Consider the following 16,912-nt stretch of genomic DNA (forward strand, 5'->3'; position numbering starts at 1 on the left):
AGTAAAACATTCTCCATTTTGTCTTTCATTCTGCCTTTGCCTTCAAACCTGGTCACATCTCATTAACCCTGCTCCCACTAACCTTGCTCCCTAACCTCTTGGCTGCACCTCTCTTCTTCCTGAGAACTAGGGTAAGGTTGAGAGGGCAAGGGGAGGTGTTGGGGTGGTTTGAGAGCCCCTCCTGGGGACTCAGGTTTCTGGGAGGGGAGTTGTGCTTCTGTATTGTTTATCCTTTGTATATTTCTGTATATAACTGTATGTATTGTAAATATCTGCTTGTATATTTGCTGCTGTAAAATAAATAGCTTCATTTATACTCCCAGAGGCCGTCTGAGTTAGCTGGGGCAAATTCAAAAGTGGAGAGGGGCGGGTTAATGCCCAAACCATCACATATCCAGAGAAGCAGACTCCACAGCTTCCCTGGGCAGCCTATTGCAGTGCTCCATCACCCTCACTGTAAAGAAGTTTCTCCTTATGTTGCAGTGAACCTTCTATGTTCAAGTTTGTATCCATTGGTCTCATCCACTTGAAACCTCAGATATTTATTGATCAGATCCCCTCTCAGGCTTCTCAAGAATTCTGGTCATTGTCACCTAAAGTTTAGGAACATATGAATTGCTGTTGTTTAGTTACTCCTACTATGTTATAAGAGACTATGTGAGAAGAGACTAAGTAATGAATGGCAACAAGATTAAAAAAAGGAAAACAGCTATTTTTCCTGTGAGTTATGTATATGTATATGCATTAGTATGTAAATAATATTAACAGGTAAGTTAGAATGCAAGCAAACCTGTGACCAGAGAAAAAAAAGACATAATTTTACAAGCAAATATTGAACCTAAGCAATTTAATAGTAAAGCACCACTTTATGTTTTCAAAGCTCCAGGAAATTAAACAAAACAAATTAAAAACAAAAACAAAAAGAAAAAAACAGACAAACGAACCCCAAAACCAAACAACAACAACACAGCAACCAACCAAATAAAGCCCAGCAAAATATAAGGAAAAGAGAGAGGTCAAAATGCAGTCCTCATTAAAGTAACAAAAGACATTCATACTTTATTATTGGTAGAGAGCAAAGCAAGACAGTCTTCCTTAATTAAATTCGTATTCTCACATGTAGAAATCTAGGTCTAGTTGGAATGCCCTAGGACATGCCCCCAAACTCTTGCTGTCATTTCAGAAAACTACAGGTCCCCATAAATCCTGTATACTGTGATGTAGATCTCTTAAACCCACAAGATTGTCTCAAATGATTCAAAACAACCAGAGGAAAGAAACTAAAAGGAACTTGGAAAGCTAAATCTTCCAAGACATGCAGACATCTGCCTCTGGGTCTGGCATCTCCTTAACTATTGACTTCTGTGAGCTTCAAATGATATTTGGAACCTAAAAGCTATGGAGTTGACCACAGGATCTTTTTTCCCTTGGGTACCTTTGTAGGTAGTTCATAATATTACTATGAAAGCCAAGAGCTGGGGTTTGCACCTGAGCAGCTAAGTCTTGATGATACATTACACACTTCTGCTTTAATTTCATAATGTATGAGTTTGATGTATTTAAATTGCTGCCTTCAAGGCTGAATTCCTCTATGCCACTTTTAATGGAACCTCAGTCTTTTTTTCACATGTGGTGGAGAGTCTCAAAGATCACAAAACAGGCTTGAGCATGTCCTGTCTTGTCTGGACATGTTTACCTGCCTGTCTGTATTGCAGCCAGAGGCAGGGAAAATAGGACAAAAGAAACCTAAAACAACCTAGTCTGGTTTTGTCTGGTCACATCAGAGGGGTTTCATAAGACCCACACCCCTATTGTGTGCAAGGTGCATGTGGCCCCATTTTGGAAGAGAATAGCTTGTGGGTTCTTCCTTTTTTGGGTATATTTGGGTGATTACCGGAAAGTGATTGGGTGATATTGTGGCCAAAGAGATCATTGGCCTCAACGATTGTTCTATAAAAGGCGGTAAACAGGTGAATAAGGGGCTTGCGTGCTTGCTTGTTAGTTTGTTCGCTTGCCCACCACCTCAGCCTGCAGTGCCAGCACAGAGAGGGTCACCGACCCCGGTGCACCAAATCGGGTCATCTTAGCCTCCAACCTGGATTCTGCTCTGCCCAGCTGGCTGAACATCTGGTGATCTTCTGAGAAGCCACAGAGAGACCCTGTATCCTCAGACAGCATGCCAGCAGCCAAGCCACATTGCAAGCCATGTGGAATTCACCACTGGACTTCTACTGTATGTTTTCCTATGTATGTTTTGGGACACAGACATTAAGACTGAGGACTAGTGAGTATTCTCTTGGAACATAAACCCTATGAGGAGAGGCTGAGGGAGCTGGGGTCGTTTAGCCTGGAGAAGAGGAGGTTCAGGGGTGACCTGATTGCTGTCTACAACTACCTGAAGGGACATTGTAGCCAGGTGGGGGGGTGGCCTCTTCTCCCAGGCAACCAGCAACAGAACAAGGGGACACAGTCTCAAGTTGTGCCGGGGTAGGTATAGGCTGGATGTTAGGAGGAAGTTCTTGCCAGGGAGAGTGATTTCCCATTGGAATGGGCTGCTCAGGGAGGTGGTGGAGGCACCATCCCTGGAGGTGTTTAAGAAGACTGGATGAGGCACTTAGCGCCATGGTCTAGTTGACTGGATAGGGCTGGGTGATAGGTTGGACTGGATGATCTTGGAGTTTTCTTCCAACCTGGTTGATTCTATGATTCTATGATTCTGAATTCTTTATTCAGGTTGCTAAGGAATTTGGTTAACCTCACAAGTGGTGAATTAAGCTGCAAGACTCTCTATCAAAGACATTTATAAAACCTTTCAAAATTCCATTGTATATAGACATTCTGTAAAATAGTTCTGCTAACCACATCCAAGAATTTGTGTGAATAGTTGCAAATACGTTTGGGGGAATTCTCTTTGTATATACTAATAAATTATTCAACAAATTTACATCAGCCTCATTGTATTTCAGCCCAAACTCAAATTCAACTAGACCTCTTCACAACAGCATGCTATTAAATGTTGAGGTAATGAACAGTTTTCATGGTCTTTGGATGTTGAGATGCAGAAGCTTATTCTGGAAGGGTGCTGGAAGTGTTTATGTGCTGAAGCATCTGTGAGATGGAAAGCAGTTACTCTGTGAAACTCTAAGTCTCATGGAGAAACATGTTTTGATCTCCATTAGAATTTGTACATCTCTTACATGTGGTTCACCATGCAATCTCCTTCCTTTCATAGTCCTTGCAGACTAGAGACTTCTGTTCATTTTCCTTGCTTGGTCTACTGGTCACAGGCCTAATACATGTCCTGGCATGCCCAGGTATGATCCCATGGTCTCCCTCCTTCTGCTGAGTGGGGAAGAGCAGAGTGTGGGAGAGAAGACAAAAGGCTGGAGACACCCAGGTCTGAGAGTCCAAGGTTTCCCCAGCCTTTTACTGCTTTGCACTGGTAAATAAGGTACGTACATTTGTTTATGCATGGCCTGTGTTTTCCCAAACAAGGGAAAGAAAGCTCCTAACTTCACCTAATATGGTCAGTTTTGGCAAGGTGCCATTCTGATTAGTGAATCTCTGTGGCCAGATGAGCCACATACACTCAGACAGTTGATAAAAGATATGAGCTAAGTTGCGAGCATGCTCTCTGCTTTACCTCATGCTCTCTGCTATTGTGCTCTGCCTTGTGCTCCAGACTAGCTTCGCTTTGATGCTTTATGTTTAGAATCATAGAATCAACCAGGTTGGAAGAGATCTCCAAGATCATCCAGTCCAACCTAACACCAAGCCCTAGCCATTCAACTAGACCATGGCACTAAATGCCTCATCCAGTCTTTTCTTGAACATCTCCAGGGACGGTGCCTCCACCACCTCCCTGGGCAGATCATTCCAATGGGAAATCACTTTCTGGCAAGAACTTCCTCCTAACATCCAGCCTATACTTTCCCCGGCACAACTTGAGACTTTGTCCCCTTGTTCTGTTGCTGGTTGCCTGGGAGAAGTGCAGCCCCAGAAATCCACAGATACTAGCTTGTGAGTAAATATTCTAAAAATCTTCTTTGTAATTGAAGTTCTGATTTTGTAACTAAATTCTATTGTGCCTTCTGACTTACCAGAAAGGAGCCTCTCAGGTCTCCCTAGAGGGTAAGCAGCATATAGACCACAAGATTCTCTTTTCAACTGTTGAAATAGTTGATATTTTTCTAGTTTCCTTAATTGTTCTAAATCGCCTGTTTTCCCTGTGTGTAAATATCTCAAACTTTGTAAAGAAGTTTTATGGTGAGATTTAATATTAATAAATAGTTTTCATAGTGATACTTATTTTAATAATTATTGATAACATTGTGTGAATATAAAAATTCATATCAATATTAATTTTGCATAATCCATAACAACCTGATAGATTTCTGCAAAAGTCTTTAGATGATGCAGATTTTTTTAACAAAAGTATTCCTTACAGGTACAAGGTCTAATTGGATAATGTAGAAAGATCTTTTTATGGCAATTGCATCTGACAAGGCAATGCAGCTGCCATTATACTTTTCTCTTGTAACTGAAATAGTCTGAGATCTGCAAGTAATGATGCTGGAAATTTAAAAAAAACTTCTTTAGAGTTCATACATTCATAACATTTTCATGGCAAAACAAGTAGATTTTGTGTGGGTATTTCACACTTTTATAAAAGGAAGAACAAGAGTTACCAGGAAGTTAAAAATTGAGCAAATTGAAAAACAGAATAACTTTTTTATTCCCCAGTAAAATATGCATTTTATCTTCTATGAAGACTTGCTTCTTGTAAGTCTAGTATGAGCCATCTATATAATAGTGTTTTGCTGACCTGTGAAAGAGCTTCTGGTAACAGCTACTCAAGAGCTCCATTAAGACAAAACCGTGTAAGCTGATTCTATAACAATATGCAACTTTTGTTAAATGAGGTTATGTGGTTGATACATTTTATATAACCAAATTTTGGGCCTGACCTTCTGAGCTGCTAAATAGTCTAAACTTCCATTAATGTTACACTTACGCTCAGTATTTTATGAGATCAATATCAGTGAAATCTAAAAACCTAAGGTAATGATTTAGTTATGGTAATAACAATGAACGTGCACAGCTCAGAAAGCTCTCCTTTTTAAGTACAATGTAACATAGCAAGCCCATCAAACATGAATGAACAGACTAGTATACAATATAGACAAACCAGATGAGAAGTCTAGCCTTAAAAAAATCAGTCCAGTTCCCTGTTTTGTCAGAAAAGCTTATAATTTATTCCCACATATAAATATACTGGATACTTTAATCTTTTGTTGACTGTAGATGATTCCACCAGGAGACAAGCTCCAGAACCATAGTGCTCTGATATATTGTATCTTTATCAGCTTTTTGAGATCAAATATATTAATTTTTAGATCAGAAAAGATCTTAGTGATATCCAGTAATGTCTATGACATCTAAGTCTATAAAGTTTTAGATTTCTGATTCAAAGTCAAATTCCATCAGCGTTAAGTAGAGATACCACCGCTAAGAAGCAGGTTAAATAATAGTTTGAGAGAAATTATACACAATTTCCTAAACAAATTATTACCTCTTGAAACTCCTAGGATTTGAACAAATAAATATGTTCTCTTTATCAAGCTATTTATCCTTTTTAGAGGCAATAAATTACACACCATGCACTTGTTGGGGTACGGAGGCTGGCGAGAGGCGAGATCGGGGTACTGACGACTCGAGACAGCAGCTTCTAGGCACCTGTGCATCAGTACATCAGTACAATTTTATTAGGGTAGTGCAATAGCTTTTATAGGCCCCAGAGGGGGTGTCCACAACCAGCCTGGGGCTGGCACAAGTGGACAGTACAGATTGGCCCCAAGTTATGTGTAAGGCAGAGATAGGTTACCTGTGGTAAACAACCTGTGAGTACCACCCAGGGGGGCTGGCCAGGGTCAGCCCCCTTGGGGCTGTGTCCACCCGGGGGCTGGCAGATTCCACCCCCTGACAGCTGTGCGTGGGTTGCTCATGGTTCCGTTAGGCTCCTGGGAATCAGTAAGGCTCCAAGGACACTTCCCATCACAGGGCCTGATGTTTACATTCCATACCTTGTTGCAGGAGAAAGCTTCCCACATGCACCAATTTTATACACCAACAACCACAACAATGCAGTTACAAAACAGAACACTGAATGTTACATTCCCCTTTCAAAAAGGAAAAGAATGATCATGCAATGCCTAGGTCTGCAATAACATTTTCCATTCAAAGACCTCAAACCAGTTCTAAATAGGCAATTAACCTTATTAAGTACCTGTGAGAAAGGATTTTTTTCTTTTTTCTTTTTAAGAGTGAGGAGGGTGTGTACCTTAAGGAGAATGTTTACAAATGCTGTCCAATTTTACTATGACTAGTTCAACTCCAATAATTTAAAGCAAATTCAGGAGCAATGTATTTATTGTTCTGAGCCAAGATTGCATGCTATAACAGGCTGACAGAAATACTGGATAGATCAGGCTCCTAGCATGGACTGATTATTCTTAGTGTTGTCACTAAGCTAATTCATGGGGTGGAGAGATTGATCTACAGAAATAGGAAGTGTGTATCACCAGCTTCTCTCAAGACATTCACTGATGGTATTTGGAGTCTTCCACTGCCTAGAATAGAGTATGTTTGTTTCCTGGGAGAGTTTATCTTAACTTCATAGTAGGAAGTCACTCTCATCTCCCTGTGAAGGGTGATGTGAATGAAAAGGGGCAACTTGTAAACCTAGAGCAAGCAGGATGAAACCTTAGAGATACACTTTGCATCTGTGTTTTTCATCTGGCTAGCTCTTGATGATTGCCACTTAGCTGACTTCTGGATTATAGGTATGTACCTGGGATACATATTTGGCCAGATTCAGGCTTCTGTCCCTGGTTTCTAGCTTGAAATGTCTATCTCACCAGCCTGATCTTTCTTCCTATCAGCGCTAATTTGGTCAGTAGCATATGAACACTATTCAACCAATAGGAAAGTTAATACTGGCATTTGCCTAGCAGTAGCTTATCATCAAGAAAAGTTGAAGGAACAGATCTTCAGACTCCATTGACTGTTCTTTACTTACTGCAATAGATACACAGGCCATGTGGCACCATTTACATCTGGATATCTGAAGCTATGGATGGTCCTTACCCTGGATTCTACTGCTTCTGCCAAGCATCTATTTTTTCAGATACTGAAATACCAAATTTAGCTGTCCAAATCTTTCCCCTGCTTTTTCTTTATTGAAAGATTTTTATTTACAAAGCCTCATGGACAAACAGGTCTGGAGATGCTCAACTGCCTCATCAGGGTCATTAGCACAGAAACAGAATCCTATTCTTCTGGATCTTCTGCCCCCAAATCTATAGGCATTACTTCCACATGTGGAAGACATGTTTTCCATCAAAGTTAGCTATTTTTCCAGATAAAGCGTCCTCTGAAATGTTTCCCTGGCTGTCCTAAGTCGACGGTTTGTCTCCATTGGAAAGTCTCTTAGCTCATCTTTGATATTGTCACTTGCTCAGGGAGGTCATGTCAGCATGGCTCAGCCAGCATGGGTTTAGGAAGGGCAGGTCCTGTCTCTCCTTTTATGATCATGTTACCCGCCTGGTGAATGTGGAGAAGGCTGTGGATGTAGTTTACTTGGACTTCAGCAAAGCCTTTGACACTGTCTACCACAAGAAACTCCTAGTCAAGCTGGCAGCTCATGGTTTGGACAGATTCACTCTGTGCTGGATCAAGAACTGGCTGGATGCAGAGCCCAAAAGAGTGGTGGTGAATGGTGCCACATCCAGTTGGCAGCCAGTCACTAGTGGTGTTTTCCAGGGGTCAGTACTGGGCCCAGTCCTGTTCAATATCTTTGCTGATGATCTGGAGGAGGGGATTGAGTCCATCATCAGTAGATTTGCAGATGACACCAAGCTAGGAGCAGGTGTTGATCTGTTGGAAGGTAGGAGAGCCCTGCAGAGGGACCTAGACAGGCTGGATAGGTGGGGAGAGGCCAACGGGATGAGATTTAACAAGGCCAAGTGCAAGATTCTTCACTTTGGCCACAACAACACCGAGCAACGCTATAGGCTGGGGACAGAGTGGCTGGCGAGCAGCCAGGAGGAAAGAGACCTGGGGGTGCTGAAAGATAGTAGGCTGAAGATGAGGCAGCAGTGTGCCCAGGTGGCCAAGACACCAATGGCATCCTGGTCTACAGCAGGAAGAGTGCAGCCAGTAGGATGAGGGAGGTTATTCTTGCCCTGTACTCAACACTGGTCAGGCCACACCTTGAGTCCTGTGTCCAGTTCTGGGCCCCTCAATTGAAGAGAGATGTTGAGGTGCTGGACCATGTCCAGAGAAGGGCAACAAAGCTGATGCGAGACTTGGAAACCAAACCCTATGAGGAGAGGCTGAGTGAGCTGGGTTTGTTTAGCCTGGAGAAGAGGAGGTTGAGGGGTGACCTGGTTGCTGTCTACAACTACCTGATGGGACATTGTAGCCAGGTGGAGGGGTGGCCTCTTCTCCCAGGCAACCAGCAATAGTACAAGGGGACACAGTCTCAAGTTGTGCCAGGGAAAGTCTAGGCTGGATGTTAGGAGGAAGTTCTTGCCAGAGAGAGTGATTTCCCATTTGAATGGTCTGCCCAGGGAGGTGGTGGAGGCACCATCCCTGGAGGTGTTCAAGAAAAGACTGGATGAGGCTCTCTAGCGCCATGGTCTAGTTGACTGGATAGGGCTGGGTGCTAGGTTGGACTGGATGATCTTGGAGGCCTCTTCCAACCTGGTTGATTCTGTGATTCTGTGATTCTCCAGTGAGCCAGGAGTGTTGATACATGATGGAAATTGGCTTGGCCAGCTCAGCTACCAGCTCTTTCAGCACCCTAGGATGGATCTCATCCAGTCCCATGGACTTGTGAGGATCCAAATGTCTAAGCAGGTCCCTTACTTCTTCCTCATGGATTACGAGTGGACTATACTGGTCCTTGACTCCATTTGCCACTTCAGGAGTCCAGCTGTCCTGGAGACAACCTGTCCCACTAGTGAACATTGAGGAAAAGAAGGTGTTAAGCACCTCTGCCTTTTCCTCATCCTTTGTCACTATGTTCCCCTCTCTATCTAATAAGGACTGGAGGTTGTCCTTGGCCCTTCTCTTGTCATTCGTATATTTAAAGAAACATTTTTTATTTTCCTTGACAGCCGTGGCCAGCCTGAGCTCCAAGTGTGCTTTTGCCTCTCTCATTTTTCCTCTACAAGACCTAGCAACTTCCTTGAAGTTTCTCCATGGATTGAAAACTCAATAATTTCATGGTCACTGGACCCCAGGCAGCCTCCAACCACCACATCCCCTACCAGCCCCTCTCTATTTGTGAGCAGCAGGTCAAGCAGGGCTGCCCCACTGGTAGGCTCACGTAACAGCTGGGATAGGAAGTTGTCTTCCACACATTGCAGAAACCTTCTAGACTGCTTCTTCTCTGCAGTGTTTAAGTCCCAGCAGATGTCTGGTAGGTTAAAGTCGCCCACCAGAACAAGGGCAGGTGATCTTGAGGCAGCCTCCAGTTGCTTAAAGAGTAAGAAATCAACCTCTTCTTCCTGGTTGGGTGGTCTGTAACAGACTCCAACCAGGATATCAGCCTTGTTGGCCTTCGCCTTAAGTCTCACCCATAATGACTCAACTTGATCATCCATGACATCCAGAGCATCCCTAATATACAGAGCCACTCCCCCGCCCTTTCTCCCTTGCCTGTCTCTCCTGAAGAGTCTGTAGCCATTGATTACAGCACTCCAATCATGTGAGCTATCCCACCACGTTTCAGTTATGGCGACAATATCATAGTTTTCTTCCAGCACCAGAGCTTCCAGCTCCTCTTGTTTGTTACCCATACTGCGTCCATTAGTGTACACGCACTTCAGCTGGGCTGCTGCTTTTAGCCCTATCTCTAGCCTACCATCCTCAATTTCCTTTGATTAATCTCTAGTGCTGTCATGTTTAACCCCCTCCCCCTTCCACTCTAGTTTAAAACCCTCTCAACAAGCCCAGCCAGCTCATGTGTCAGGGTCCTTCTCCCCCTCTGCGTCAGTTGCATCCCATCTGTTGCTTGCAGACCTGCGGCAAGATGAAGTTCCCCAAGATCAAAGAATCCAAAGTTATGTTGGAGGCACCAGCCACTGAGCCATTTGTTAATCAAATACGCTTTTCTATTCCTCTCTGTATTCCAACCTGTGGCTAAGGGTAAAGATGAAAAGACTACCTGTGGCCCTGCTCCCTCAACTGTTTTTCCCAGTGCCTTGAAGTCCCTTTTGATAGCTTTTAGCCCTCTGTTATCAACCTCATCATTTCCTGTCCGTATAACTAACAAGGGATAGTAATCAGAGGGCTGCACTACAGTAGGCAGCCTCCTGGTAACATCCCTGACCCGGGCCCCAGGGAGGCAGCAGACCTCCCTGTGGAAGAGTTGTGGCCAGCATATGGGGCCCTCTGTTCCCTTCAGAAGGGAATCACCAATAACAATAACCCTACTCTTTTTCTTTTGGGTACTTGTTCTGATGCGAGGGAGCAGCTGATTTGTTTCAGTTGCCCTCCCAGCCGGTGATGCTTCTGCCTGATCCAAAAACACCTCACCCTCAACCTCTAGTTCCCTATATCTGTTGTCTAAGGGCAGCTGAGGATGTGAGGATGGATGGAAAGGTGTACCATTGCCCCTTCTGGCAGGTACTTGTATCCATTCTCCTTTGTTACTTGGTGCATGTCCCTCTGGCAAGGTGGACTGCAGAGCATGGTGCTGTAGGTCCAACTCTCTTTTACTTTCCCTTTCAGCCTTGAGACATTCCACCTCTCCCTTGAGTTCAGCCACTAGGTTAAGCAGACTGTTGATCTGCTCACACTTAATGCAGCCAATGCCTCTGTCCCCCTCGACTTTGAGTGCCAGACTCCAACACTCCTCACAGCCCATTGCCTGAACACCTGCACTCCTACAGGTGGGTTCTGTTTGGGTGCCCACAGTTTTACAAGTATTGTAAAGCTTGTGTCTCCCTGGGGCAAATCCATGTGATCCCCATATTTGGGAAAGTCCAGGCAAGAGCCTTCTTCCTATTATGGCAAGGTTTGGCTTACTGCCAACCTGGTTGGTCACTCTAGTTGTGAAAGAGGCCATTAATCTCAGCCCACAGTCCATAAATGGGGGTGCACGGGGAAACAACATGCTGTGGCCCTACCCGCAGCTCAGCTTGGACCCACATTGCAGTGCCCTGCTGCTCTGACTCACTTGCATGGTTCAGCGATAGCTCTGACCTTCACCTGCAGTGCTCGGCTGCTCTGACCTCCATGCTTGGATGCCATTGCATATCTCTGAGGCTCAGACCTCATGCTTTAATTTATTTGCAGCTCACCTGCCTGAGTACCTTTCTTGTAGAGCTCATTTAAGCCTGCACATATACATGTATATGTATATATATATATATATATATATATATATATATATATATGGAGCCTATAGCCTCCTAAGCCACCTGTGCACTTCTGCAAGCTATATTGCTACCAGGACCAGATCCTGCATTGATTCACCTATGGAGCTCAGACTCCCAGCAGCCATGCACACTTTGCATGCATGCTGCTTATCATTGCCTGTCTGCACACGGCCTGAAGCCATGAAGAACCGTGCCAAAGACAGCACAGATATTATTCTCCTGCTCCTGAAATCCTGCCAAGCTGATATCCCTGGACACAGCATCCAGAAGAAGACAGCAGCGTCAAAGACAGAGATCGTCCCTCACCAGGAGAATAAAGGTTAGAAATATTTCCCCAGAAACTGGGAAGATTTATCATCTCTCCTCAAGACAGGAAGATTCCAGCCTCAAAGAGTCCACAGGCAGAGACCCTGAAGTCTAGACACTAGGCACAGGCTGTGACACAGCCCTGGCGGATGATTAATAATTAATAAAAACACTTGTGAGTAAAAGCTTTAATACCTCTGTAATGTAAGTTGCCTCTGCCGTAGAGCAGAAAGAGTTCCAGCCCACTCCGCTGGGCAAATAGCATATAGATCCCAAGCGGCATTAAGCTGTGTGGAAAACTCCTCTCTCTGTTTATAGTTTGAATGTTTGCTAGTTAAATAACAAATTCCATGTACATATTTTATCCTAAATTATTTTCATAACTGTGCACTGAACTGAATATAAATATACAGTGGTTGGGGGTGGTGAGAGTTCAGAATATTGAACTTAATAAATTATATTTTTATATAAAATTTATATCACCCCAAATTAATTTCTCTCCTCTGCCAAATACGTGTAGGTACTGAAACGCCCCTCCGAAGCAATGGGAAACAAAGGTAAAGCATCTCAACCCACAAAACCACAGGATATGCACCAGACACACTTGGGTGAGTGTAGAAATATTGAGACCGCTTAGTAACACAGATAGGAATTTGGGAATCCTCATGCTTGTCTAGTGTAACTGAAGCATAAATCTAGAGTAAATGAAGCAACAGTGATGCAAACTGTTATAACAGGTTGAGAACCAAATTCAGAGCTTCTACTATCTATCTACCTGGTAGGAAAAAATCTTCATCATCTCTATCGTGGCATATTTCTTGATATTCCTCTTTTGAATATTTATTCTGTCTGTTTTAGTGGTAACAGTGCTGAAATGCAAATAGTCATCTTAAGCTGACTCCTACTCTGCAAATTCAGTTATGCAAGATTTGACCCACATGACTCCTGTACCTGAATTTTTTTTCTGCCTTGCTGATATTTGCAAGCAGTTCTTATGTCCAAGGCTGAGTTTAATTAGGTGATTTTTACTTCCAGGTCTGTGCTGCTGAATTAAAATGGTAATGTGCTCTCAGCTAAGTGCATTAAGTAAAAGAAATTAAGTAAAAGCATGCAACATTTTTGACTTGTAACCTATAATTTCCACGCCTAGACAGTACTTATCAGGGATATGTATTAACATCCTACAAGCACAGGATTTTTCTATTCAGTTACAATTTCTTTTCCTATCCATTGCTAACATGCTATTAACCATTTAAATTACAGCTGAACATTGACCCGATGTTTTCAGAGAACTAAAACAATATGAAGACTGCCTTCCTAATTATGAACTGTTTCCTTAAAGCTCTTTATAACTAATATAAGAATATATATATATTTAACTTATTTAGTGGGTAGTTTGGACCTCTCTAATTAGAGGGTAATGTATAAAATCATAGAATTGTTTAGGTTGGAAAAGACATCTATGATCATCAAGTCAAATTCTTGACCAAACACCGTCATGGCTATTAAATCATGTCCTGAAATTCCATGTCTACATATTTTTTTAACACCTCCACCTGCCTCCCTGGGCAGCTTACTCCACTGCTTGACCACCTTTCAGCAAGGAAACTTCTCCTAATATTCAACCCAAACCTCCCCTGGCAAAAAATCAAGTTATTTTCTCTCCTTCTGTCACTCATTCCTTGGGAGAAGAGACCAACAGGAATCTCACTACAACTGCCTTTCAAGCAATGAGATCTCCCATCAGCATCATCTTCTCCAAATGAAACAATCCGACTTCCCTGAGCCATTTCACATAAGACTTGTCTTCCAGACTCCTCACCAGCTTCATTGCCTTTCTCTGGACATGCTCCAGCAACTCAGTACCCTTCTTGTAGTGAGGGGTCTAAAGCTGAACACAGTATTCAAAGTACAACGTTGCTACTGACAACAACAGGGGCATGACCACTTCCCTGCTCCTGCTGTCAACACTATACCTGAGACAGTTCAGTGTGCTGTTGGTCCCCTTGAACACCTGAGCACACTGTTGACTCATGTTTAGTTGTCTGTCAGCAAGCATTCCCATGTCATTTCATAGAATCATTGAATAAAGCAGGTTGAAAAGGAGCTCCAAGATTATCTAGTCCAATCTATCACACAGCCCTGTCCAATCAACTAGACCATGGCACTAAGTGCATCATCCAGGCTTTTCTTGAACATCTCCAGGGATGGTGACTCCACCACCTCCCTGGGCAGACCATTCAATGGCAAATCACTCTCTCTGGCAAGAACTTCCTCCTAACATCCAGCCTATACTTTCCCTGGCACAAGTTGAGACAGTGTCCCCTTGTTCTGTTGCTGGTTGCCTGGCAAAAGAGACCAAACCATACCCGGCTACAACTTCCCTTCAGGTGGTTGTAGACAGCAGTGAGGTCACCCCTGAGCCTCCTCTTCTCCAGGCTAAACAACCCCATCTCCCTCAGCCTCTCCTTATAGGCCTCATGTTCCAGGCATCTCACCAGCTTCATCATCCCTCTCTGGACACATTCCAGTATTTCAACATCTCTCATGAATTGAGGAGCCCAGAAATGGACAGAGTCCTCAAGGTGTGGCCTGACCAGTTGTGCTAGTTTGAGCCTAGCTAGAATGTTTTGGTGAGAAGAACTAGATTACAGGCTGTGAAAAAGAAACAATGGTGATGTCTACTTCACTCATAGGCTTGCTGAGGTGTATAAGAACAAGAATCCAAACATAGATAGCGGAAGATGCTCTCTGTCCAGGCTGTGGGTGGCATTTCTCTCTATAACCTAACCTGCCATCTATGTGACTAAATCCAACTGCTTCCCAACCCCCCCAACTGACTCTCCAGTCTTCCTTGGGCACAAGGCAACATCTGACAGGTAAGGTAGAGAGGGGTGAGAGAAGGTGGAAGGGTGGTTGGGAGCCCCTCCTGGGGACTGCAGTTTCTGGGAGGGATGTTGTGTTTCTCTATTACCTTTTAACTTGTACATTTCTGTATATAAGTGTATATATTGTAAATATCTGCTTGTATATTGTGCTAAGCTGTAAATATGAAGCTTCATTCAATTTCCAGAGCCAGATGAGCTTAGTCTGGGTGATTTCCAAAGTGTGGGGGAGCAGGTAACACTCAAACCATCACATCTTTTATTTTGGCACTCCAACGTGGGGCATATTAAATTTGTATGATTTTTAATTAACTCTGGGAATCAGAATGAAGCTAATGAAGCTATTTTACTTAGTGTGGGCTATTGTGTGGCGAATTTTCTGTTTTTTCATCTACTGTGGGGTGAGAGTTCAAATTGATTACTTTTTACTTAATCTAATTATCAACAGCTTTAATGAGAGCAATTTTACATAGGACCCACTTACCCAACCCTTGCTCTGAATTTTATTCTTGTGAAACTGTGGTATTTATGTTGTGTGTAATCTTAGGTCTTACAATTTTGGATTTTATAATAATTTTGACATTAGGTAAGAGAAATTTACATGTGGTGACTTTAAGAAGCCAAAAGAAGAGACCTATGTCGCAGACATGCAGCAGTCTGAATCTAAACAATTCTGTTTCGGAGGGAGAGCAAGGGAGGGACACCACTGTAATGCCTCCAATAGATTCTGGGTATGCGGCCAAAGTCTCAGTTGTTGACAAAAACATCAATAACATGGCACATATCCCAGGAAAAGAGATAACTGCTCAGGCTTCAGATGTTCCTTCAGCTAATTTGACTCCTCAGACAGCAGAAACCCCTAACACTAAGCCAGATTCAAACTCACAGGCCTCAGGTCAGACCCCAGATAATTCAGACCCACTAGAGAGAACATCAGCCCAAATTATCCTGGCCCCAGCCAAAGCCCAGGTGAAGATAAAACATTTAAAAAAGAGGATTCAAAAGAGGACTTAGGGATGAGGACCTCTGGAGCACAAGAGGAGGAGGAGGAGAAGTACAGTCTTCAGGATTTGGGCAACATACTTATATCTCAGTAATCTGAAGAAAAGAGTGTTGTGAGATTGGCTGCCAAGAAAGAGGATGGTTCTGAGGAGTTTAAGAGTGATCTTAGGGAAGTTCTATTTCTAGGTCAGAGACAACCAGAACAACCAGGAAAACAAGAGGAAGATGAGAAGGATGACATCCAGGATTCCAATGATCCCCTGTTGTAGAGGTAGGGAATTAATGTGGCCGAGTCAGGAATTTTATAGAAAAATAGAGATATTTTATTTTCCTGAAAACCCACCCCCAAAACTATATACAGAAATTAATTTAGTTTTAGTTACCAGATTCAATTCCTTTGAGAAGATCTACAGGACGCCATAGATAATCTGACTATTTTGGAAGTCAGAAGTTGGAAAAGGCTTTAGCTATTAATGAATAGCATTTCCCACTTAATAACAAAGTTGAGCCAAAATAACTCACGATCAGGCTGACTTGGTTCAGCGGCCTGCCCTCTCACTCTCTTTCAGAAGCAGTAGAAGAGACATTAAGGGCATTCAGGTCTGCACAAAAGGTTTTAATGGGTGTAGCAGTCCTTTGGAGTGCTGGGCTCTTTCTGTATCCAGGCCAAGTGAGGGGGAGGAGAAGTCTCAGGCAGGCACAAATGCTTAGGCAGGAATGAACTCCAAGGCGGGAACCCCACGAGTGGGAAGTTCCCCAATATTTATACCCTCCCTACACAAAGAGCAGAGTTACCGTTTCCTAGGAGTGAAGATCACAGCCAATTACAGCCTGATTCCAGCGCGGGCACTGCACAGGGCACCCCTCATGCCAGAATGGCCCCTTGCTCTCCGCCTTCATGTCTGCTGGGAAGCCGGGGTGGGGGGGAGGGTGTGGAAACAGGTGGCTTTTCCTCTCCCATTCAAGCCACAGAGGGACAGGAATTTAGGGGTATACAGGACTCCAGGACATCCCCTCAGAGAGGTCAGGGAAGTTAGAAAAGAATATTCAAGGGAATCAGGAGAGCCAGTCCTAAGCTGGCACTGGTGAGATGCCGTACTATTGGTGCAAATGCCCTACAGATAGGAGACAAGTCTGCCAAGCAGCTAGCGCCACTCATCAAGGAGAGTGGAGTGGACAAATACCTAGTGAGTCCTCTTGGTAAGATTAGCTTGTGGACATGCCTCCTGTTGGCTGTGGTTATGAGATAGCCTTCCTGAGATGATCTACCAT

This window comes from Pogoniulus pusillus, chromosome Z (genome assembly GCF_015220805.1).
Source record: "Pogoniulus pusillus isolate bPogPus1 chromosome Z, bPogPus1.pri, whole genome shotgun sequence".
Taxonomy (NCBI): Eukaryota; Metazoa; Chordata; class Aves; order Piciformes; family Lybiidae; genus Pogoniulus; species Pogoniulus pusillus.